Source organism: Microcebus murinus, chromosome 6, assembly GCF_040939455.1.
Source record: "Microcebus murinus isolate Inina chromosome 6, M.murinus_Inina_mat1.0, whole genome shotgun sequence".
Classification (NCBI taxonomy): domain Eukaryota; kingdom Metazoa; phylum Chordata; class Mammalia; order Primates; family Cheirogaleidae; genus Microcebus; species Microcebus murinus.
The window spans coordinates 45939529-45964012 of NC_134109.1; positions in this window are offsets into that span (position 1 = coordinate 45939529).

Sequence of the window (24484 nt, forward strand, 5' to 3'; positions counted from 1 at the left end):
ACTACATGCGAACAATTCAGATTCTTTATTCAGGTGATGGGAGGTGTTGGAAGAGGGGAAACGGTGTGCTATGGAATCCAAGGCCGTACTCTTTCCAGTTGGGCCCTCCAGAGGGCGCTACAGTTCTTAATCCCGCTGCCAGAGCTCCTGAAGTAGCCGACTACTGTTCTGGGGCTAGGGAGCTTCCTTTGATGTCGCTGTGTGTTCACTCATTCCGTGTTATAGCTTTGTTTCAAGCATAAACAGACAAGCAGGACAAAATTGAGGGAAGGAAGCTATGTATACAGTCAAAAAAGATGATTCTTCATGAGTTGAGAATAGTTTATAGAATCTGTCATCAGTGTGTCTTTTATTCTGTGTTCCCCCTTCACACACCTCCTCCCCAAAGAGTTGGCAGCTTTAGCAATATTTACATTTGGATGGTTTCTCTGTTTTCAAAGTATTTTCCCAATCGTTATGTCCACTGAGCCTCCGGTGGAGCCTGAGTAGGTGCTCTTGGCTCGAGGTGCCTTGGCAGGCGGAAAAGTTTACAGGTGATATGGGACTGCCTGGACCATGAGCTGGGAGGATGGGGAGAAACTACCCCGGCTCAGCCTCCCACAGAGACTGCATCACCTTCCACCTGGAGAAAAGGAAGCACTGGAACCTGACGTTCCCCAGACAAAGGAGCCAGAGTTTCTGATTCAGTTGGTTTAGGGTAGGGCCTGAGAATGTGCATTTCTAGCAAGTTCCCAACAGGTGCTACTGATCTGAGAACTATCCTTTGAGTGTACCACTGCCTGAACTCATACCATAAGTTTGCAGAATTGGCCCACGTTTCTAGATAGGAGACACCACGCCCTTGAAGCAACCCATGAAGAGCTCTTCCTCTTTAATGAAGAGCCTGCTTTACCAGTGGGGACAATGAACAGAGATAGTGACTTGTCCAAGGTCACATGGGTAGAAACTTGGTGTAGTCTGAAATAGACCCAGGGTCTTCTGAAGCCCAATCAAGGGTAGTTCCTAAGGCTGTTGGTCTTTTATAAATTTCTTTAAAAGCAGACAGGGATGGTTGGCAACTGTTACATATTTGGGAAGGCCTAAGAGTTAATGCCTGGGTTGGCACTTGAGTCTATAACTGTGAAAATTATCCTGTAACAACTATTTTATGGTCATGGTCCCAGGATTTATTCATCTCTTTACTCCTGCAGCAACCTAGCCCTGTGTTTTCTACATACTAAGTATTCAATAAATACCTGTTTAGCTGAACTTTTTGCTGAGCATGATCTAAGGAAATAGCAAAGAAAAGAGAATCCTATTTTTTATCAATGGCACATTGTAGGAGATAAAAATGTCTGCCAGTATACCCAAGATGATCAAGGACAGAAACACATAAAATACTAAATTTCAGGTCTTTAGAATTATATGTCTAAATGCTGTTGGGTTTCCAAAGATAGTGGATTTCAACCCAGTTTAATAAAAAAAAATTATTTTTGATGTTTACTCTGAGCAAATAACTCTGCAAGGGCTGTAAGTAAGATCTGGTTTCTGATTTAAAGGAATTTATAGCCTAGTGGGAAGAAGCAGAATGTTCATGATTAACTACAGTATTATACCAGATAGAATGTGATACCCGCTAAAATAGAGATCCACGGTGTACAGTGCAAGGAGGCAAGAAATCCTTTTTCATTTGGGAGACTGAATAAGGAATATATGGAGGACGTGGTATCTGCACTGGGCCTTTAGAGTGTAGGAGGATCCCACCTGTTAAAGAGGGAAAATATCTCAGGCAGAGAAGACCACATGGGAAAGGCTGCAGGTAAGCACAGAGCTTGCTGAGGAGCAGCTGCTTTTCCACGTGCACCGGGCAGGGCACACGAGTACAATATGAGATTCAGCTGAAATGTTCTTGGGAGCAGCCCAGGCCAGGAGCTATTGAACAGTTCTGAGCCAGGAGAGATATGTCCTGAGCTGTGCTGCAGAGAAGGTGGCAGTGGCAGGGAGCAGGATGGCTGACAGGTGGAAGAGACCAGTGAAGAGGTAGAAGCCAGTATGGAGGACACTTCAGAAGGTGACAGGAGTGAGAGAATGGGCTTTGGGTCTTCTGTGGAAAACCTGATTTTGAATCTGGTTTCGCTTACTACCTCTGCAACCTTAAGCTTTAAAATACGACTCTCTTTGGACTTTAGTTTTCTCACCTGTGAAAGGAGAGGGACGCTGTTGGCTGAAGTCCAGCCATCCCCCGGCGCTCTGTGATTCTGAGGATATTCGCCATCTGCTACAAACATAATTCTAGATGGCCAAGGCCACTCTCTCACCCTTCAAATTTGCTGAAATGAATTTGGGTTGTTTTTGGTGAAGTCAGACACAATTGAAGGTCCCAGTGATATGTGAAAAGGCGGTCTTGCTCTGGTTTGGGGCAGGATTGAGAAGATAAAATTCTTGAGTTAGAACTTATTCAAACCTGCCTCATTTAGAACTTATTTCAACTATATCCATTTCTCAAGTGTGGCTGAAAAGAGAAAATTTATCTTGCTGAGTTTACAAACTTGGGGGACAGGAAGCATGTTTCTGACTCTGAACATGTGGTAGGTTACTTAGGTTACTTCTTATAAACACAAGGGCTTTGCATCAGGGGCAGAGGCCGGATTTTATGACTATATCTGGAAATCTTAGGGAACAGATGAATCATATAACCCATCGCTTTGACCGGAAAGCAAATGTATCCTACTATTAGAATTTATCTCAAAATGCTTTGGGAAATCTAGGGGAGCTGGAGGAGCCCTTAGCTCAAGCCGTGTGTGGGATGTGATGGTCCAGCGTAGACTCTGGCCAAAAGACTAAAGATTGCCTTTTGTTCTTTCCTGGGGGTGGGAAGGATATGGAAAACAATGATCTGGCCATGGGGAAGATTCAGGGGAATAAAAATGAATCATCCCCACAGGAAACACCAGGAGTTCTCTAAATGGAACAGAGTCCTCCTCTACCCTGGGTGGGTGACACGACAAGTGTGGGAGATGGGTGTGGGGAAAGGGACACTCCAACATGACTGAGGCTCGCAACTGTAGCGAAGGAACAAACCAAAAGGGGCATGAGTTTTTCTGCTGACCCGGGTTTCAAAAGAGATCACTCTGAGGCTGGTTTCCTGTGGTGTCCCTTAGGGAGGTTTTTTCCTTAGCTGCCCCTGGTCATTTCCTCATCAGCTACCCCAGCCCCCAGCATCCACCGCGGGCAACGTCATCTGCATAAAAATGTGGAGAATGTGACCAGCTTTTGACTCTGGGTCCAAAAGGGCTCTGTGAATTATGAGGCTGCCTGTGCAGCCCCTTAACACAAAGAGCCTCCAACCAGCAGACCGGGAGCTCCACGTTGCCCCAGGCCTGAAGCCAGAGGCTGGAGGACATCCGCCAGGGTTCAGGCCCTGGGCTAGAGCTACAGGGGAATTTTAGGCACACCCTGCTGGTTGCTGGACCCTGGCACTTAGGATTTGAGCTGGATTCTTTTTTACTTTCTTGTGGTTCTTAATTAATTTAGTTAATTAATTACTTGTTTTAGCATCTTTGTATCTCTCCATTGAAAAGAGCGAGACTCTGTCTAAAAAAAAAAAAGAATTCAAGAGGACAGGGTGATGAACTCATGCCATCTAACTTTATCAATAGTTTGCCAAATTTGTTTCACTTTTGTCTCCTCCAATTTATTTTCTAGGTACACTAAAGCCAATGCCAAATATTGTCCTGGCCCGCGGGACCTTCTGTTACTCATGGGGGTCAAGGGGGACCATGCCTGAAAGAGATGGGCGAGAGAAAGGAACGAGACCAAGCAAATGGTTGTCAAGGTCTACTTTACTTAGATTCTTAGTAGGTTTTATAAGCATACAGAAACAAGGAAGTAGAAACAGAAAAATAGAGTGGGGTGACGATGAGGCTTGGGTTTGGGGCAATCAGCCCCAATCAGCGTCTTATCAGTATCGAAGCTGTTTGTGACTGATTACTCAACCCCAACCTGGCAGGTGGTCGGGAACAATTGCAGTTAGCACACCCTGGAGCAATCCGCAGTCAGCACGTCATGGAGCCCATTCTTTTCGGAGCTATAGCTGGAGGGTGGGGTGCTGTTTTTGTCCTAGGAATTTTCCAGGGCGAAGCCCGTGCGTAGGACAAGTCATAGGGGTGTTGAGGGTCACAGCTTCTAACAAAATATCATACCATTTCATCTGTAAAAGCTTCAGAATACCTTGCTAGCAGGTGACTTTTTAAACATAGCAATGCTACTATTATATGTAGTAATTTTTTCATATCGTATAACACTCAGTGTTCTACTTTCTCTAGTTGCCTAAAATAATTCATCTTTGAAGATAGTTTGTTTGAGTTGGGAACCAAATAAGATCTACACAAAACACACATTAGTTTCTCTCTTTTTTTCATGTTATTCATTTATGGAAGAAATTAGGTCATGGGTTCTGTAGAATTTCCCATATTCTAGATTTGGCTTGTTGCATTCTTATGGTGTTTTTCGAAGGAGCCCCCGGGGTCTTTTTACTTAGGAAATGGTATTTAAAGTCCACCATCTGGGTGTTAGGTGGATATTGAGGGGTCTCCTAGGGATGAAAGTGGGTGCCGTTGTGGTTCACCCCCAAAAAATGGGCTTTCAGAGAGGCCCATGGGAGATCTGTGTGCGCAGTAAGACTCAGGTCACGTAACCCCCAACTGTGTCCACCAGAGTGATTCCACCATGACGTCTGAACCACAGGGAGGCTCCAATCCAGACATATAAAACAAGGCCCAGACCATAACCAAGGCCGTGTTGTCTCAACATTTGTTGTCTGTGGCGAATGTATCTTGCTCTCACTCTGTAAACCCATATCTTGCTCTTGCTCGATAGTCCTATCTTGTTCCCTCTCAATAAATTTCACCTTGTGCTCACCTTACTTTGGTGTGTCCAGTCATTCTTTGGCCAAGAGCACACCAAGAACATGGAACAAGATTACCAAACCTGACATTTGCTAAAACAATTAGTTAAAAGTCAGTGAAGAGGGCCGGGCGCTGTGGCTCACGCCTGTAATCCTAGCTCTTGGGAGGCCGAGGCGGGCGGATTGCTCAAGGTCAGGAGTTCAAAACCAGCCTGAGCAAGAGCGAGACCCCGTCTCTACTATAAATAGAAAGAAATTAATTGGCCAACTGATATATATATAAAAAATTAGCCGGGCATGGTGGCGCATGCCTGTAGTCCCAGCTACTCGGGAGGCTGAGGCAGAAGGATCACTCAAGCCCAGGAGTTTGAGGTTGCTGTGAGCTAGGCTGACGCCACGGCACTCACTCTAGCCTGGGCAACAAAGTGAGACTCTGTCTCAAAAAAAAAAAATAAAATAAAATAAAAAAAAAAAAAAAAAAAAAAGTCAGTGAAGAACTTCACAATGGAAATATTAGACTGTTATCATTTAAACCCACTTATCGATCTTGATATTATTAACAATACAAGAATTGAACCATACAATGATGTCCTACAATAGAAAATACATAACACTACTTAGAAAGTATTCTTGCTTAAAAAAATTAAATCTGAATCTCATCAAGCCAGTAGGTTTAAGTACCGGCTTATAAGAAATAAGAAGAATAGAACATTTTAAACGAGATCATGAATAAAATAAATAAATAAATAAATAAATAAATAAATAAATAAATAAAATTTTGAATGAGATGTTCTATAAGCCAAAAGATCCAGTTTATCTAAGAAATAATGGCATAAAAAATAGAGGAATGGATTTTTAGAGAACAAAAGATACTTCAGAGATGTAATAACCAAATCTGACATGTGGACTTTGTTTGAATCTTGATTTAAACAAACACACTGTAAAATACATCTTTGAGATTATCAGAGAAATTGGAACATAGACAGAATTCAGTTATTTTAAGTTGTATTACTGCCATAATGGCATCATTCCATTTTTTTTAAAAGCTCTCATCAGTAAAAGGTAGGTAAATACTACAGTATTTACTGGTGAGTTAATATGATGTTCAGGATTTGTCTTAAAATACTCTGGGGCAGGGAGAAAAGGGGGAAAAAAGGGAAGAAAAATAGCTTTTTAAGAATGGCAGGCCGGGCGCGGTGGCTCAAGCCTGTAATCCTAGCACTCTGGGAGGCCGAGGCAGGTGGATTGCTCGAGGTCAGGAGTTCAAAACCAGCCTGAGCAAGAGCAAGACCCCGTCTCTACTATAAATAGAAAGAAATTAATTGGCCAACTAATATATATATATAAAAATATTAGCTGGGCATGGTGGTGCATGCCTGTAGTCCCAGCTACTCAGGAAGCTGAGGCAGAAGGATTGCTTGAGCCCAGGAATTTGAGGTTGCTGTGAGCTAGGCTGACGCCACGGCACTCACTCTAGCCTGGACAACAAAGCGAGACTCTGTCTCAAAAAAAAAAAAAAAAGAATGGCAGTGTGCTGATAAATTATTAAAACAAGACTATAGATGCATGTGAGTTCATTTTATTATTATTTCTATTTCTAAGTTTGAAAATGTCTAACATTAAAAGTTTAGAAATAGAAAGAAAAAGATAAATTCTTGGTGAATTATTAAAATCTAAATCATTTCTAAATAAACCCGGTTTTAAAAACAACAGAAAAAATAAATCTTGGTAATCACAGGATAAGGAAAAAAAAAGGAAATTGGATATTCCCAAAGAAAATTTAAATGAGCAAAATAACCTCATGGATTAACTATCTTTTCTATAGCTCCCTTTCTGTCTATATTGTCACTACCAATTTTATAGAACCCAAGCACCCTTTCTTCCACATGACTCTGGTAAGACAGACAAATTCCCATCTTTCTTATTCTTTTTTTAGATGTTCCTTCTGTTATATTTGTAACGTCATCACCGCCTAATCCATGCCATGATGAAATTTCCCTATGATTAATATGATTTATAGGGTTTCAGTTTGTTGCATTTTGCCTGACCTCACTAATGAGGCACTCAAGTGGTATTTGAATCACAGTTCGGGTTGGGGCACAACTCATTTCTTCCAAGCTGGGTGGGTTCTTCTCCACTGGTGGATCCCAGATGTGTCACTCCATCCCTGACACCAAATTGGGGGCCCATTTTTCTCCCAAGCCTTTTACCCACCATTTACTTACTCTAGCGACTATAAGCAGAATGAATTTTCCAGTTTCTAAAAACTAGTCCATTTCACAACATAGCTAACAACTAGCCTGATTCAAGAATTAAAATTCTCCTAGTACAGACTTCTTCTCTTCAGAGGCAAGGGCTCAGGGAACAACCAAGCCTTGTGCTCTGCCCTGGAGGTCAGCAGAGTGAATGTGGCCTTGTGTGTGCCGTGAATGTACAGCACATGACATCATGCATATTCAGTGGGCTTTGCCAACGGCCAGAGTTTGACTAACGGCCACGATTTCTCTTGAGAAAGGTGCTCCTCTTCAGCTTCGGAGATTATTTTACCATCCTAGTACTTTTACCTTCTTTTCTCTCTTAGCCATAATTTTTCTTCTTCCTGACTTGCTCCTTTTTCTTCTCTTTTCTCCTCTCCCTTCCTCTCCTTTTCTCTCTTTTTTCTTCCCCTGCCTTCTCTTGTCCTCTCCTTCTCTCCCTCCTTCCCTTTCCATTCTCCCTGCATAAAATTAACAAAGATACTTGACCTCAACTATCAATTTTAGGTGGATAAATTTAAACCTATATCACTTTCACCCAAGTTCCAATCCTTCACCTTCCACAGACTATGAGATATTTATAATTGCATCCCATTATCAAATCCAAAACAAAACTTAAAACTTCCCAGATAGATTCCTCTCCCATTTTCTTTGACTTTGTGAAAGATACTCCCAATCTCTAAACTGCCCAGACTTGGAGCCTTGTAGTCATCTCCTATTCTTTCCCTAACTGCTCTATTGGGCCAGGCAATGAATTCTGTCCCTTCAACCTTTAAAACCACCCTAGCTCCTCCCTGCTCTCCATTCCTGCTATCACCACGTGGGCTGGGCCCTTGTTATGCTGAATTGTGATAATGGGCCCTTTATGTTTCTGCCCTCTATTCATTTTTCTCTTGGGTGCCCCTGGGCCCACCTTTAACCCAGATGATTCTCACAGCTTGACTCTGGTCACACCTAAAACTTTCTATGAATATCGAACTACACTTGCTCTGCAGGAACTCACGCCCTCAGGCTGGCACTGGGAAATTTTCATAATCATTTCCACCTGATCTGTCCAACTTTCTCTCCATCCGGGAGAGATCTTTCTTCCTCACTCTGTGTATACAGTTTTCATTTCCTATCTGAACCTTTCCTTGTGCTTTTATTTCCAGGTGGGATGCCACTCTGCCTCTCTTCCACCTATCAACGACCTATCGATTCTCCAAGTCCATATGAGAACCCTCTTCCTTTAGAAGGATTTATGAATGAAATGATTAGATGTCTGGCTTTGCTTTAAACTCATCTGGTGGGTAGTGGGAAAGTGTGTGGGAGGTATAAATAAGACAGTCTTGGCCGTGTGTTGATGTATTAGATACATGGGGGCTCATTATCCTATTATCACTACTTTCATATATGTCTGAAATCATCTATAATAAAAAGTTAAAAAATAGAAATGAAATTTAAAAAGCTAGAAGTATGGTTATGAAACATGATGTCTTATCCCAGCCTGGACTCTTCCGCAGTTGGGGAGGATTCCAGCAGAAAGACAAGTTGGTCTTGTGTGGGTTGGTGGGAAAGAGGAGGCTGCTGGCTACGTAATTTCTTGTAAAATTGACTCCACAAGGGTGAGGATTTGTATCTGTTCTGCACCCAGCATGTGAAATATTCCTGGCCCTCCCCATAGTATTTGTTGAATGACCATTGAGTGAATAGATGATCTACAAGCAAGATAGGTCTCAGAACAGCGTGCAAATCCATGCTATAGGAGAAGAGGAAAGTGGACACATTTCTGTTGGTCTGTAAATTTGTTCACAGTGTGCAGCAAAAGTACTGATAAAGGCATCAGGCAGCTCATCTATTCTAAAGGTTGTCATTGTGTGCTTCCCATGCTTCCTGTGTGGATAAAACAGAGGACAAAGGAGTCTCTGCCCTCCGGGGCAGAGATACTAGTGGAGATACTGACAATATAACCCATTGTGCTGAGAGATAAATGCAGAGTGAGGTACTTAGTGCCACGTGTACAGAAGAGGCTCTGCTGGCTCTGGAGGCCCAGGAAGGCTTTCCAGAGCTGAAACCTAAAAGATAAGCATGAGTTTGACCTTGTAAAAAGGGAAGGGAAGGCCTCTCCCAGCAGAGAAAACCACTTGGAGAAGAGAAGAACAAAGGAAAGAAGTTTGCCATGGGTTGGTTATTGAACAAAGGGGATGGGGTGGGGTGGTTGTTCAAATGTCAAGAGATAAGACTAGACAAAAAGGTAGGAGGCAGATCCTCGAGGCTCTTGCGGGCCATTTTAAGGAATGTGAACTCAATTCAAAGAACTACAGGAAGATATTGAAAGTTTTGGAGCAGCTGGAGTAACTTTTGCATTTTTTAGACCTTATTACCCTGTTTCAACAACTTATCAGCACTCTGCCATTTTAAGTGCAGAGAATGGGTGGGAGCGTGGGAGGCGTGGAGCCTGCAGACAGCAGGAAGAATTAGAGCGCTGTTGAGATAGTTCTAGAGCCACGGTGGTGATGTGACCTGTGAATAGAATAGGGCGCAGACATTTTAGGGTGGATAATAAGGCCCTTCTTCAAATTAGGAAATGAGGAAATAAAGTAGGAATCTATTTCTATGGGCCTCATTCACTCTAATGTGAGTTCTTTTCCCAAAATAGCTTTCATTTGGGAACATAAATGTCTTTAAAATGCTTCCACTATTATAGGGCATGCTTGACTTAGGAATGGATACAAGGTAAAGAAGGGTGGCCTGAGAAGAATAAGGACACCAGTTTCTAGTCTTTAAGTGCTGCTTTAATTGCTCCACTAACTTTGTTTTGTTATATATGTTCTTTCATTTCTTTAGTTCATTGTCTGTGTTCGTGGCAGTTGATTTTCTCAAATGCTTTGTGTTTCTTGATTGTGGGCTCATCTTTGGGGTTGAGATGTCCTGTTAGACTCTGCTCCATCCCTTTGCATGGTCTGTTTGGGAAAGAGACAATAATTGCCCTTGTGACTCGCTCTCAGGAAGAGGGATGACAGAATATGTCACCTGGCAGGGGCCTTCCATGGTTGATCTCCTGGATGTTGGTACTCACCACTCCTTCCTAAGGTCATGGGCCACCTGTTGTTCTGCCTCTGGTCTGGTTTGGGTCCAGGGCAGAGTCCCCATCATTGATGCCTGGCGGGTGCTGCTGTCATATCCACACCCTACCTGTTGCCTCAGATCCCTTTCTGCTCCAAGTGTATACAGCTGCCAGGTGTAGAACCCCTGGCCTGTGCCTACCTTTCTCAGCAGTCTTTTGTAAGTCTGCACTATAGATTTCCTTTCCAAGCCAACCTCCTTAACTTTTATTCCTTAAATTATTTGCAGCTAAATTCTTTTGTTTTTTTATTTTTATTTTTTTCCCCAGGTCTAGTTTGGACTTTATGTAGCCAAATTTTTACTCTAGTTTTTAAGCACAACTATTTCTAGGAATGTGGAGGAAACTGCACCTTGTAACACACAGTCCACATTTTGAAATGAAAGTCTTGGTTCTGGGTAGGCTATCCAGGTCTCTCAGAAACCAACCCTCTGACGGCCATTGGCATTAGTGTTTATTCTTTGCTGTGAGCAAGATAAGAAGAGGGTATGCAGGTTTGGTTAGGAAGAAGAGACAATTCATTTTCTTAAGGCTGCTTTCTTCTTAATGCCTACATGGAAAGTTGGAAGTTTACATCCAAAAGAATATTTTTTGGTCACTGGGAAATGGGTCAATAAAATACACTCGATGTCAAAAAATATTTCTGTTTGTCTTTTGGAATTTGGAATTATATGATCCCCCAAATGACTGAATTCCAAGCTCCTGGACTTGGCAGGGCTGCTGCTCCAGGCTGAGAAGCAATTTGGTTCCTGGTAGCTGGAGGATTTAAGAGCACCTGAGTCCAATCCAAGTGAGAAAGAACAAAGCTTGGGAGGGAGGCAGCCACAGAGAGGGCACTCCTCTCCGGGAGGGCCGGCTGAGGGGCTGTCCTCAGTGCAGAGAGGGTTTGGAGGGCTCTGCAATTCTCTGAAGGCTGTAGTGGCGAGATGAAATCTGGGGTCCCATCTTCCAGGCAGAGGCAGGCCCGGCTGAGAAAGATTTCAATCAGAGGCAACTCTATCTCATAGAGAAGAGGGGAAAAGGTTAGTCCTGGACAAAGAAGAGTTTTTTTTCTTTTTTCTTTGTTAGGGTAAATGTGTCAATCTACCAGGATACATCGCAAATAGGAATTAATAACTTAAGAAATCAATGGTTCATTTCCCTTTGAGAAGAAGTATGAAAAGATTCAGGAGCACTTAACCATTTTTAAATGTGTATGGTCTACACAGGGTGGCAGTAGGGAGGTGAGGTGGGAAACTGGGTGTGAAGGGATCAGCCAAGGTGCTTAAACCTCAGAGCCCTTCCCTGCTTGGCCCAGACAAGGTACTCACCTGATCATAAGTTTTTGTAAAATTTTCAAAAATAAAACCGATGTTCCAGTCTTCATGAATTTTCTGTCCATCACCCTCTCTTCATATCACGTGGCATTGATTGGCCAAGGGCATTTTGGGATCTGGCTAAAGGGATTTAAAACTGAGAACATATTTAGTTTGGGTTTAGTAAAATATATCTGTGGTATTGTGATATAGTAAGAAATATAGTCATGCTTCACTTAACAACGAGGGTATGTTCTGAGACATGCATCATTAGGCGATGTCTTCATTGTGTGAACATCACAGACTAGATGGAGTGTACTTACATTAACCCAGATGGTGTAGCCTACTACACACCTAGTAGTAGTGTATGGCCTATTGCTCCTAGTCTACACACCTGTCTAGCATGTTACTGTACTGAATACTGTAAGCAACTGTAGCACAATAGTATTTGTGTATCTAAACACATCTAAACTTTGGAAAAAGTACAGTAAAAATGATGTATACCAGATTAAACAATGACACACCTATACAGGGCACTTACCATGAATGGAGCTTATGGGACTAGAAATTGTTCTGGGTGAGTAGTGAGTGGTGAGTGAGTGTGAAGGCCTAGGACATTACTGTACACTACTATAGACTTCATAAATCTATATACTTAGGCTACACTAAATTTATTAAAAATTGTTTCTTCAATAATAAATTAACCTGAACTATCACTTTTTTACTTTGTAAACTTTAATTTTTTTTTTACTTCTTGACTCTTTTGTAAGAACACAGCTTAAAACACACCTTGTATAGCTGTGCAAAACTATTTTCTTTTTTTATATCCTTATTCTATAAGCTTTTTTCTACTTTAAAGATTTTGTATTTATTTAATTTTTACTTTTCAAACTTTTTTGTTAAAAATAAAGACACAAACACATTAGCCTAGGCCCACACAGGGTCAAGATCATCAACTTCACTGTCTTCCACCGCCACATCTTGTCTTACTGGAAGGTCTTCGGGGGCAGTAACATAAATGGAGCTGTCATCTCCTATGATGAGAGGCACTTCTCTGCAATACCTCCTGAGGGACCTACCCTAGGCTGTTTTACAGTTAACCTTTTTTTTTAATAAGTAGAAGGAATACACTCTAAAATAATGATAAAAAGTATAATATAGCAAATACATAAACCAGTAACATAGTCATTTATCCTATCAAGTATTACGTACTGTACATAATCTTACGCGCTATACTTTTATACAACTAGCAGTGCAGCAGGTTTACATCAGCATCACCGCAAACACATGGGAAATGCATTGCTCTACAATGTTGCCACAGCTATGACATCAGTAAGAATTTTTCAGCTCTATCATAATCTTATAGCTTATTAATCTTATAATCTTATTTCAGTCAAGGAGGGCCTTAACTGAAATGTTGTTATGCAGCTCATGGCTATACATATTTGGACTCTGCCCCCGGTTCCTAGCACACAGCTCCTCACATCATTGGAATTTCTGGAGTGATAAGAGTGTCTTTTGGGTATTAATGAGATGACTGGTGGCTGGGGGCCCTAGATAGCCCCTTCTACCATACCTCGACCTATGCAGCTCTCTTGTCTGACTATTCATTTGCATCCTTTGTAATAAACCGGTAAGTGTAAATTTTCCCTGAGATCTTTGAACTGTCTTAGCAAATTAATTGGACCTGAAGAAGGGGCCCCGGGATCCTGATTGATAGCTAGTCGGTCAGAAGCACTGGTTTAGCAACATGGGGCTTGCGACGGGCATCTGGAGTGGGGGAGGGGAGTCTTGTGGGATGGAGCCTTTAACCTGTGGGATCTGATGCTGTTTCCAGGTAGATAGTGTCAGAATTGAATTAAATTAGAGGACACCCAGCTTGTGTCTGCTGGAGAATTGCTTGGTGCGTGGAAAGAAATATCATACATATGGTTTTAGAAATGTTGTATTCAGTGGCATGTAAGAGTAGGAAAAACATTTTGGTTTTTTCTATTTTTATAATATTTATATAGTATTCAGGCACTTCTGGGTATAGTTATCACTAGCTGTGTGCATGAAGGAATGACTTCCAGGAATGCTTTCTTTTTTAAAAAATTGAGGTATAACTCAACCTATATAAAATTGACCTTTTAAAGTATACAAGCCAATGGTTTTAGTATATTCACAAGGTTGAACAAGAATCATCACTAATTCTAGAACATTGTCATCACACCCTCCAAAAAAATCCCACTAATAGTCATTTCCCATTCTCTCCTCCACCACTGTCAGCCCCAATCTCTTAATCTACTCCTAATTTATTACTGTATGGATTTCCCTATTCTAGACTTTTCATATAAATAGAATCATACAATATGTGACTTTTTGTGTCTGACTTCTTTCACTTAGCATATTTTCAAGATTCATTCATGTTATAACATGAATCAATACTTCATTCCCTTTTGTGGCTGAATAATATTCCATTTTGTTCATCCATTCATTAGTTGATGGACACTTAGGTTGTTTCCAGAACATTCTCTGTATTAACTCATCCAATATAAAGGTCTAAGGCCAGAGGTGGTATGAACCCTATGAATAGGGTCCACGGTTCCTGATGTCCAGGGTGAAGTGCAAAGGTTATGGAGAATGAACAAATTTGAAATACTTGGAGTCAGAAGCTACCATGCCAGAAGAATGACTAAATCTATCGATTCTGGATTTTGGTATATTTTTTTAATTTCAGAATATTATGGGGGTACAAACATTTTGGTTACATATAATGCCTTTGCTTAGTTTTTTCAAAATATGTAATTTATGGTTTATCTTCCTATTATAAATACTTATCAATCTAATTTATATTCATAATTTTGCATTTCTTTTCCTTAAGAATGCCCCCCAAAACATGTACAGAAAATCCCTTACAAATCAGGATCCACCTTGCTTTCGGCCAATAATTTCAACACACTTTCTTTCTGGTACAACTTAGAGGTGGTTAGGAACTTGTGAGAGGAATTTCCTCCTAGAGAATTACATAGAAAGCTGCCATTTCATTGTTTTCCACCCTTTTATTGTATACCCTTTTCTTTCTCAGCTTGGGAGCATTTGGGGAGAAACTAGCTCATACACCACCTTCATTAGATGTACAAAACCTCACAGATTTGCCATGATTGATTGAATATTTTTTAGCAAAAACTACTTGTCTCTACTCCCTTTCCCTCCGGAGCAGAATCAGCTTCCCCATCCCCACCTGGCTTGGCCACATGACTCACTTTGGCCAATGGAAGAGAAGACCACAGTGACAATTTTGAGCACTGGCTTCAAGGTCTTCATGTGTCTGCCCTACTGGGAGCTCGTGCTCCAGTAGCCAGTGAACCTTCACTGTGGGTCCTGGAAGAAGGTGTGTGGGAGAGACATATGTCTTGAAGCTGATATTCAGCATAAAGGGGAGTCACCGCCGCTGACCTACACACAGTGAGTAAGAAATAAACATTTGTTATTCAGAGTCACCAAGATCCAGGGGTTGTCTCAAACATAGTAGAATTGCAGCAGGAGGTGACTACTACAGTTACACATTCCTAACCTGCATAGCAGAGCTAATATCATTTATATCCCAGGTGGCAGCTGGGCTTGGACCCAAATCTCAAATTTCCAAGATCTCTGACAGCAGATCCCAATACATCACCTTCCCAGGCTTCTTCCTTAGCATGCTTCCACCTTTTGATGAAATCCATTCTGGATAAAGGTCCTGTCTCCTCACCCTTCTTCCCTCCCTTCAGCTATAATTTTAAGTACAAGGTATTTCACTGTGTCCACTCTCTATAACAGCATTTTTACCACTGCAATTAAACTCCTTCCAGGTGCAGCCCATTACACTTCCCCAGCCCTCTCATCTCTAGCTTCAGTTTGGCAATCCAAACAAAGGTCTAAAAAAAAAAAAGAGCTGGAGACTCTTTGATCAAGCAGTTACACTTTCAGAAATTTAGCCTAAAGGAATACTCATACAAATATATAAAAGTATATATACAAGGATACAGAACATAAGAGACGACCTAAAATGCCCAACTATAGGATTTTAGATTTAGATTAAGGTATATCAGTATAACGGAATACTCCCACTGCAACATTAAAAGGGACACAGTAAAAATGTGTTCATTGACATGGAAAAGAGAGAGAAACCAAGGTGACTGCACAGTATGATTTCATTTTGTGAACAAAAGCAAGTATACATATACACGCATATATATAGAAGGACATATGCTAATTATATATAGTTATATCTGGTTGTTAGAATGATGGGTAATTTTTATTTCATTTTGCTATGGCTTTTTTCTCCTTTTTAAATCATATTTTCTAGTTTACCACAGAGAACATGTTTAACTTTTGTACTAAAAGTAAATAATAAAAGGTGTTTATTTTTGAGGCTCATAAGTGTTTCAGGTGAATAATGAGGCCCTCTTGTTATGGACCACAGCATGAACTATCTACCTCTTTTAGGGAAGGGGTGATTCTAGATCTAGTGTTCTCCATCTGAAATAAACAATGGTAAAAAAATAAATAAAATTAATAAAATTAAAAGATAAATCATAGGAAAAGAGCAACACCGGTTAAAATATTTTAAGTTTAAACAATCTAAGTTTTAAAAGATCACAGAGTAAGACTGCCTTTTTGTCTAAACAAAGGAAGCGAAAGCAGCAATGGAGACTCGAGCTAGACTTCTTCATAACAAAACTCCTTAAGAGGACTTAGCAGCCCTACTGCCAAGCAACAGACCCTTTGGCTGAACCATCACGGAACAGTGTGCTGGAGGAACCAGCTGTACCCATCTCTTCCTGGCTCTGCTTTTGGGGACACCAGGTTGGTAGCTTAAAATCAGCTATGATGAGAATATTGACCTGCAAAAATCAGGAAATGCTGTAAATCAGGGCTCTTCTCAGAGCAGGAGAACTGATCATTAAACATATACCAGCCCTGAGATAAACATATAACCTTTCAGGGAAAAATCTGGGCAACCATTAGAAATCTTGGCAGAAATTCAGTCATACAAACCCCTTCTCCAACCGCTTCACCTCACTACCCCCTGCCCAACATAGTGCCCCAGGACTCCAAGCAAGCCCACCTCCCCAACCCGGGCTCGGGCTCCTTAGGCCCAAGCGGGAAGCTTCCCGGGGGCTCTGAGTCAGGCCTGAAAATAGAGTACAAGGAGAAACAAAGAGAAGAATGAAAATATGCCTCCCACCATGCACAAGCCCTGCCACCTCTGAGCACAAAGTGGAACTTGAACCATTCCTTTGAACTTGCAAGGAAAAGGTAAAGGAAATTAAAAGGGCTCTTAATGGCTCTTGAACTTGTAGAAGTGCAAACCTAACTTCCTTTATACTTTTTCTCTAACATCTGTGGCTCTGTCTTGAGTAGAATTGCAGATGGTCTTTTGTTGCTTTTTTTCTCTTTTTAATATCTGGAGAAATAGCTCAGCTTTCAAAGTAGAATTATTAAAATAATTCTGGGTAGAATGTAAAATCTTTCACTTTTTCCAAGACCTTAACTCTTCCTGTAATATCATAAATTCTGTAACTTTACCTACTCCCTGCCTTCCTCGGCTGCACTCTTGTAATAATAAAGTAGACTCCAGGGATGGGATACCTTCTTTTGATTGGGTGTTGGTAGGAAGAAGGCAAGGGAGCAGGAGCAGAGAGAGAGTGACAGCCTGTCTCACTGTCCATTACACACAGTTGCCATATTTTATGCTGGCGCCTGCAAGTCATGTACCTCTGTGTGGCTCTGTCGGTGCTGTCTGTATAACATCTACCTTTAAGAAAAATTAAATGTTTAATTTAGTGGCCACATGTAGAGCGAAAGAAGAAAAAGAAGCTCCAGGTTCTGAGAAATCTTAAGGAAAAAAAAGAAAGAAACTGTGATTTGGTGAAAAACAATGCTTTCATGTTTCCAATATGAAAGTATCCATGCATATTCAAGAAAGAATATGTGGAAGCATAAGAAATAACAGACATCACTAGAATCCCATCATCTAGCCACGGTGGCTGCTTTCATTTTGATCTGATTTTCTCTAACGACTCTGTGTCTGCATGTCTTTACTCGGATACAGAGCAGAGGGGTAAATGGGCAACCTTTGGAAAAAGAAAAAAAAAAGTTGGCATGGTTTCTTTGGCCTATGCAATATATTTTTTAGTTTAAATTTGATGACCTGAGCATGCAAAAATTAAAAGATATCACATTTAATCCAGATATAGGGTTCTTCTTGAAAAATTGAGCCTGCATTTCCAAAGGGCGGGAATTGAGGAGAGATGGCCACCCTCAGAAGGGGCACATGTTCGCCAGGTTGCCATTGTCCCATTCTGGTTTCTTTTATGTGTTTATGCTGCTGGTTTGGCTCCTGTAGGTATTTAAGTTTGATGCCCCTGATGTAGAGTTTGGATTTTTTAAATCATTTTTTTAATCATTGCACTTATTTTATGTGTGCAACTCTATGTTCAGATGCTTTGTAGAGGCAATATATTATGTTACCAACTTTTCCATATGTTTCCCTCTGACTGTACCAGTATGTATATAGTAGTACATGGGAAGCGCATACAAGAACAAACAAGAAAGTAACCAGTATTTGGAATATTTTCTTCCACTCTTCTATGCAAATACCCTCTTATATCATGGCAGTCATACAGTACACGCAATCTTGTATCCAGCTTTTTTCACTTTTTATTGTATTATAAATATGCTACTCATCAAGTATATACAATACGGCTAAGTATTTTCCATGTGGTTGGAGATTTAGGTTTTCCTTTTTCTATCATAATTATGTTATGGTGAATATATCTGTGCTGAAAGATTTTTTCCTATATTAAGGATTCTTTTAGGATATATTCCTAGAAATGGGCTATGCAATTGAAGAATACAAATAATTTTAAGGCTTTTGATGTATGGTATCAAATTGTGTCCTAACAGGGTTATCCAGTGTCCTGATTTGTACACCTACCTGCATTGGGCAAGGTAGGTGTGCAAATGTTTCATGACACACTTAACAGAATTAACTATGTGTATAGTTATAACTATATATGATGAAAATATATTTATGTGCATTACTGGTTTGATACAGAAACATGATACTTTCTCATTATAATTTGCATTTTTCTCCTCCCCAAGAACCCAACTTTGCCCTTTGAAAAGAATAGAACGGCAGGGAAGAAGAATCACTAGTTCAAAAGGATGGCCACACCAATGGAGGTGGAGGCCAGAGTTGGTGGCAAGAGTTAGGGGCAGGAACCAAGAAATCCCCACATTGGGCAGAACCAGAGGAAGATGCCAGAAGCAGAGATACCTGAGGACAAGATGAGGCAAAGGAATGGAGGCAAAGGTTTAGACATCAGACTAGGATCCAGACATTGCAGCTAAAGCCCCAAATAGCTAAATCCACAGGATGCGAATGTTTGATCTTCTAGGGCGTGGTGTTTTCAGGTGCAGAATCCTAATGACGCCCATAGCCTGGGAGGCCACTTTAAATTTTCTGCCACGGGAAATTTCTCTATCAGTTCTTTCTCCCCAGTTCATTCCATCAGCTTGAAATTCCTCTTGTGAAAGAATTTGTCCAGAATCCACCATCCTGAATCTTACTCAATTATTCAACCCACAGAAGCATGCGGCCAACCTAGAAACCGAGTACCACAGACCTGGAAAATCACCCAGGGCAGGAAGAAGAAGTCAACGTGGCCACCCAACTCCAGAGCCAAGGGCAACACAGAGAGCGGCCAGTGCTCTCTCTGCCTGGAGCTATTTATTACTAACATGGAGTAAAAAAGCTTTTCATATGTTTTCTCTGTGAGCACTTCATGAAGCCAAAGTTTGAAGGGAAAGGGGAAGTATGAAAACCTGAAACCTCATGTGAATAAACGAGTATACTTAGCTACAGCCATGTGTAATCAAACTTGAAGGCAGTAGTTGTTTCTAGATTGAATATGAAATCTATTTCATTAAAGGCAATTTTATTATTTTCTACCTCTGGATTTTTGGTTTTGATCTAGTGATTTTACTGCCTGGAAAACCGTGAAGGGGAGGATAAAAGTTATAGCTGTCTCTAGCTCACAGTATCTTAATGGAGGTATTGATCTCTTTTTCAGCGTTAGCAAATCCAGCTAAATCCTAGCCTGTTTTTATATAGTCTGTGAACTAAGAATTGTTGTTAGATATTTAAAAGAGCAGAAAAAACCAAAAGGAAAATAATATTTTGTGACATGTGAAAATTATATGAAATTCAAATTTTAATGCCCATAAATGGAGCTGTATAGAAACATAGCCATGCCCATGTGCTTATGAATTATCTATAGCTACTTTTGGGCTACAATGGTTGAGTAGTTGCGAGAGAGACCATATGTGTCCCAGAGAACCTGAAATAGTTACTCTCTGGCCTATTACAGAAAAAGTTTGTTGACCCTTGCTCTAATGCATTTAGAGACATGGCCTTACGTAATTTCACACCGATGCCAAGGGTTCTATCAAGAGTGGGAGGGCCGGGCACAGTGGCTCTCGCCTGTAATCTTAGCACTCTGGGAGGCCGAGGCGGGAGGATTGCTGGAGGTCAGGAGTTCAAAACCAGTCTGAGTAAGAGCGAGACCCCATATCTACTATAAATAGAAAGAAATTAATTGGCCAACTAATATATATAGAAAAAATTAGCTGGGCATGGTGGGCCTGTAGTCCCAGCTACTCGGGAGGCTGAGGCAGGAGGATCGCTTGAGTCCAGGAGTTTGAGGTTGCTGTGAGCTAGGCTGACGCCATGGCACTCACTCTAGCCTGGGCAACAAAGTGAGACTCTGTCTCAAAAAAAAAAAAAAGAGTGGGAGATCTAAGAGAGAGACGTTCTCATGACTTGAAATCAATCAAGTATTGAGCTTATGTTGGTTAAATTTGTAGATACCATTAAATCAGGCAAGACAAAGAGGGAGTGTCAGAAAATAGATTAAAAATGGACGTGAGAAATGATGAAGTTGCAGTGGGCATTTGGGATCTAAAATGAAATGCTACAAGTGTTATACAAAAAGAGGAAAGCCCGAGGGTAAGCATGGCGTTCTGATGAATGTTTTCACGTTGTAGTGCTAGGTAGTGACGTCACAGCCCTGAGAGAAGGAAACGTGGGCAAGCTGTAGTAGCAAGGACACTCCTGTCAACTTGAGAGCCACACTTCACTCAGCCTCAACGGCCACACTTCTTGGTTCTTGTTGACTCTTCAGTCGACCTCTATGCTGGTGTCTGGATTTTGGAGCCCCATGCTCTAAACAGCTGGTGTGTTTAAACCGGGGAAGAAGGAAGGAGCAGCTTTGACACTGTGGAGCAAGGACTGGGTGTGAAATGGAAGGCTTGGCTTCCACTGCCTGGCCTTGCCACTTCCCAGCAGGGTACTTTAACCTCTCTAGGCTTCCTTATCTATGAAACAGAGATAATGTCTCCTTAAATGATTCTTGAAGGAATTAAAGGAGATAACATGGAAAGAGTTTTGTAAACTCTAAAGAACCATGCAGATTTGAGATACCTTTACTGCTGGAAAGCCCTTCTGTGACAATGACTGTTTGGAGCACTGAAGGATTACTCCATACAGCTGTGGAGGTTGTGCACTGCCCAAGGGGTCGCAGCCAAGAAGGCCAATGGCTCAGGCTGAATTCGTCAGCAGGAGGAGCACATTTTTCTCATACTAAGGCACCATCTGCTTGTCAGAACATGCACCCAGCAGAGGAGGTATCTTTCCTCATTCATCCTTATAAAGGTGCTATAGAAGTTTTATATATTTATATATAAACACATAGCAGCATTGTATATTTCAATGGTAATCAAGAAGTTAATGCTAGATAGTTGTTTTCTGTCTCTTCAGAGGAGATGGAATATATGCTAAATTCACAGCAAAGAAGAGGAGCTTTCTGTTGATCTAAGAGAGTTCAAGCATTAGACCACTTAGAATGATAATAGAACATCCATCTTTGCAAAATCTTTTAACGCAAAATGGAAAACCTCCTCAGTGTCTGCCATTTAAACATCTACCTGATATTCCTTTCTGTTCTCTGATTCTGCCATTTGTCCTGACATAAAAGACACAGAGCCTTCTAAGTGGCTTCCCTGTCCTATACTCACAAGGAAATAAAATTGTTTCTTTCTTTTAAATTTGTATGTATCAAACATCAAACTGTACCACATTGTTGATGTGATGGTGATAAGTAAGAAGAAAAACAGAAAAATTTGAAACTTTTTAGAGTCGTTACAAATGTCTTATGTCCTGTGCATAGATCTTATTTACAATTTTTTCCTGACATTTATTGATTAATCTATTCAGCTTTTTAGCCTAGTCTGTAAGAAATGCTTCCTGTATGATGATGCTTCTTGGCATTAGCAAGAGGCTGAGGTTAACAGGGAGTGACAGTCTGGGGATAAGCAGTGATCACGCTACTTGTTCCGAGCCAGGAGTTGAAATAAGAGCAAACGGTGAGTTATTTGCTTCAGCCAGATGTACCTTTCAAAGGTCCAGCATGTTAAATTTCCCTTCTGCTATTGGAGATGCTTTGGAAATTGTGGTTGAACATTTCTGGACTGGAAACAAAGGCTTCCCTCACAAATACTTTGTGCAGAGAGAGGACTCTTTGCTTTCAACGTATTTTTGCAAAGCAATGACCGTTGTTACCTGTATAACTTTGCACCATAGAGGACCATGTGGTTTTTTCAGTAATAGAAAATAGCCCACAACCTAAATACTGCTTCACATGCATTCATGACTGATGGAGGTGCTCCAACACTTGTAATATAGAATAGTTTACATTGTAAATATCTTTCTATATTACATAACCTTTTATTAAGCTGTGTAACAACTCTATGAGACACAGACAAATATGATCCCTGTTTAACAGAGGAGGAAATATAGTTGGAAAGAAGTTAAATAATGGATTCAGGATCACATAAGAAATGAGCAGCTAAATTGGGCTCGACCCATTGTTTTTAGTCAGGTTCTTTTTGGCCTCCTCTCTGAATAATAAACAGAAAAACAGCAGCTTATTTTTGGCTATTCTGAAAAATAAAGAAGCAGATACCACCATAAGATCACATTAGATTCTCAATTATATTAATCCAGTCAACCTGCTTGCTGCTGCATTTTCTAATATCACATGGTTTAAAAATTATTTTTCAGGGGCCTCATGAGTAGAGCATAGGATAAGAGAGGAAGAGCTTGACCTATTTTAATTGTTCTTCATTTCCCTGGATTCAGACCTCTAGAGGTTGTTTTCATTTCATCATCAGCCAAATAAAACCCCCCATATGTACTGAGTGCCTGCCCTTGAGAAATTTACAAGTAGGTCAGGAAGCCCGATTATACATATTCAAAATGGAAAGTATAAATATAATCCCAGTGCCTGGGAAATACAACTGGCAAATACAACTGTGGTCCCATTAATACACATATCTAAGCCTTGATGGCAGTTGACTGTGAGAAGTCCAATCTCTCCCAAAGCCTCTCTCCCTAAACAGATCTTTGGAATTCCCAAAGATGCACACTTATGTCCAAGGCCCAATCTTGGCTACCAGTGAGTGACAAAGCCAGTGTTCTGAGCTCCTTGTTCTGACAGCCTCACAGAGGTGTCTCTTCTCTGTTTCCAAGCACGGCTCCCCCTGCATGGCCACTGTCACAGCACAGGGCGTGCTTAGAGCAGTGCTTGGACATCATGAGAATCGTCTGTATTAGGAACAGAAGGAAGGGTTCCTGGGTTTAGATCAGAGCAGCATTTAACTAATGTGTAGGAAGCAGACAACACAAGAATTTCATAAGTGACAATCAACCGGCCTAGATGTATTAGTCAAAAATAAATTGGGGCCGGGCGCGGTGGCTCACGCCTGTAATCCTAGCACTCTGGGAGGCCGAGGCGGGCGGATTGCTCAAGGTCAGGAGTTCAAAACCAGCCTGAGCGAGACCCCATCTCTACCATAAAAATAGAAAGAAATTAATTGGCCAACTAATATATATAATATAAAAATCAGCCGGGCATGGTGGCTCGTGCTTGTAGTCCCAGCTACGCGGGAGGCTGAGGCAGCAGGATCGCTTGAGCCCAGGAGTTTGAGGTTGCTGTGAGCTAGGCTGACACCACGGCACTCACTCTAGCCTAGGCAAGAAAGCGAGACTCTGTCTCAAAAAAAAAATAAAAAATAAAAAAAAATAAAATAAAATAAATTGGGCTGCCTATTGCAGATAAACCAGGTGGGTAAGCCCAAGATGAGGCTCAAGAGGAACAGTAAGGTAGGCAACGGGTTTATAAGTTCCTAGTTTTTAATAAGTACCCTTAAAATAAACATTGTCTTTTATGCACAAATTGAGAGAAGGTTTTAGCAACAGTTAGAAATGTCCAAATGCAGGGTCAGTTTAGTCTTCACCTAAGAAAGAAAAGCCTGATTTGGACTGGATCCCGAAAGCAGGTGTTGACATACTTATTTTAGTCATTTGTGTAGCTGAGAGAGCTCTTTAAAATCTGAAGGTCATGAAACATACCTTATCGTTTTAATATCTCTCCTTTCATATGGTGAGGAACTAAATCTTTGTGGTTACCTGGGGACCATCTGGAAAGCCTCAAAGATAGTTTGATGGATAAGAATCTTAACATTAAAAAAAATGGGGGGCTTAAATTTAGGAAAGACCAAAAAAAAAAAAAAAGAAGAAGAAGAAGGAAAAGAAAAAGTTTATATGCACTGGGTAGTGCTTTAGGGATAATGATGCACATCTGTATGATGATTTGGAATGGAGAAGGTCTGCAGCCAAGGAAATTAGTTAGGAAAATATTGCAATGGTCTAGGCATGACTTGATGGGGGCCTGAGCAGGAATCTGGCATTGAGAACGGAAACGAAGGGACAGATTTACAGCAGCTGTTGAAGTAAAGACTGGCAGGACTTAGTGGCCACCTGAGAGAGAAGGCAAAGGAGAAGCCAAGGATGACTTTT